This window comes from Trichosurus vulpecula, chromosome 7 (genome assembly GCF_011100635.1).
Source record: "Trichosurus vulpecula isolate mTriVul1 chromosome 7, mTriVul1.pri, whole genome shotgun sequence".
In the NCBI taxonomy this organism is placed as follows: Eukaryota; Metazoa; Chordata; class Mammalia; order Diprotodontia; family Phalangeridae; genus Trichosurus; species Trichosurus vulpecula.
In genome coordinates, this window is record NC_050579.1 from 111,805,734 (window position 1) to 111,808,359 (window position 2,626).

A 2,626-nucleotide genomic window follows, 5' to 3' on the forward strand; every position below is an offset into this window, starting at 1 on the left:
CTCTTTATTCTTTTGTATTTTCTTAATATTCTGCAACATGTACGAACTATTTGTGTCCATCAACAGCAAAAAATTCCCGAGAACATTTATTATGCCCATGCAATACAAAATAGATATTAATCACATTTGTTAAGCATTTATTATGGGACAGACACGGTGCTAAGAGTTATGAACACAAAACCCAAGAATAGGGTTTGTCATTCTAATAAGAAGGGGCAATTCGAGTCAGAAAGTTCTTGTTTTGGAGCTCTGGGCTTAATCTGAATTGAAGAATTCACTTTGGAAATGAGAATTTTGTAGAGGAGCATGATGCCTTTCACAAAGTGCAATAATAAAGTAAGTAATCCAAAATTCAGAGCCACAAGACACTCAGTTACATATAGGTAATGTGATCTCTTACTCAGAAGCTACTGACTCCAGCCTGATCCCTTCTGATTGCAGTATGGGAGGTAGTGGAGGGAAAAAAATGGAGAAGGTTGCCTAATGATGTGAAAAGAATTCATTACTAATATTCTGCATTCTTAGTCTTTGGGCAAGACTTGAAGTGGAAAAACATACGTGCTGTATTACTTAATAATGACTACTACTTAATGAAAAAAGAAACAGGATCTGTACGATATATTTCCTAAAGGAAATAGAATATATATGGCGAATGGGAATATTTCTGAAGCAGGAGACTGGAGAGAACCCATTTATACATAATTTGACCTACTCTTCTGGATCCCCTCCTACCTTTCCCCCCATCTTCAATCTCTTCCTTGTTCCTTCCATCTCCTGCCATTTAATTGAGACCCAACTTCCCCCTGAGTTCTTAACATTCCTATTAGCAATCCTTTTTCTATTTTCTCCTCCCCTTCTTAGTTTTGGAGCCTGATAGACAACTAGATTGGCCAAGAGGAAGTGAATAAGTTGAATTAGAAGGTCTCCTGAGTGGCAGGTTTGGGGTTTCTCCACTCATAATTAGACAATCACTTCCCTAACTAATTCCCATTCTTCCTAGCTTACACTAAAGAGAAGTTGGAAATGCAAATTGGTGAAGTGTCCTATCTAGCAGCTTCAACAAGAATTAAACCTGGCTGTCCAGGTCACCTCCAAAGTTCACAAATGATAGCGCTTCAACATATTGTTACCATCACTTAGCCTCTCATTTTGAAGTTCATGATGTCAGACTTCTGAATCCTTGCTGTTGTCATCTGATATATAGAACACTCTCCTACCTTTAGCATCCTACTATTTATACTTGTTCTCTACTCATTTCCATGCTCTTATCTTCAGACTTTAGTATCTATGTTAATAATCCTAATTCTTGGTTCTTATAGTCTTCCATCTCTGCTCAACTTCACCCCTCAGGGTTATCACATTTCAGATCTTCACATTTCAGACCTCATCACTGAAAACTGCCCTACATCCAAGAACTTGAACTTGGAAATTTTCTTCAAACTACTTACTACCTTCTGCCTTTACATTTTTTTCTAGCTTACCTTTCCCAAACATGTTTTTCATTATCATTTTAACCTTCATTCCCTAAATGAAGCCTCTCCTCGTTTTATCAATTTTTCTCTTTTCTTTTGTTGATTTTGGCTGTTTTGACTCAGTGGGCATTTCAATAATATACTTTGCACTTTCCAATCTCTTGGTCCTTTGCCTTGCCATTCCAACTGAACATTTGGTGAACACCTGTTATATGCATATCACTGCAGATATAAAGACAAAATGAGGGAAAAAACCAACCTCAGGAAGCTTATACTAGAGGGATAATGACATGTAAACAGAAATATATTCATGATTATTTGAAGAGAGAGAGAGCATTAACAACCAAGAAGATCAGGAAAAACTTCCCATAGGCAGTGGCACGTGAACAGTACCTTGAGGAAAACATAGGAATGTGGAGACAGTTGAGAAGGAAGTATATTCCTGCACATCTTTCAAAGATGTGAAGGCAAGAGATAGAAAGCAGAGTTAGGGAGAAATAGGAAACAGACCATTTCAGCTCTTACCTATATGATACAGAGCCAGATTGTGTAAGGCTTTAAAAGCCAATGTATATGATGATTTTATCTTAGAAGCAATAAAGAGCCATTCATGGCTATTGAATAGGCAAGTGATGTCTTCTGTTTGGTGCATTAGGCAGCTGTATAAAGGAGAGAGGAAATGTTAACAGGTAGGTGTCCAGTTAGGAGAGTGTTGTAATCCAAGAGAGGTGATGAGGGACTGAGATTGGTAGCCATATGAATGGAGAAAGGGGATAGATATGAAAGATAAAAAAGATTGAATCATTAAGAACTCTCAAGAAATTGAATATGATTGGGTGAGGGAGAGGGAAGGATCAAACATGATTATGCTGTGATGATGATAGGACATGATCCTAGGTGATTAGAAGGATGATGTCCCCAACATATGGGAAAAGGGCAGAGAAGTGTAATTAACTGGGTGAGGGTGAGTGGCTGGAGTTGAGTTCTCTTTCAAACAAGTTATGTTTGAGACAAAGCCCTGCAGGACATCTGGTTGGAGTTACCCAACAGGCATTTTGATTTGGTACTAGAGCTCAAGGGAGAGATTAGGACTGTATATACACATCTAGGAGTCATGGAAATAGATGTTCTTTTTAGGTCCAATGAGTTCAATT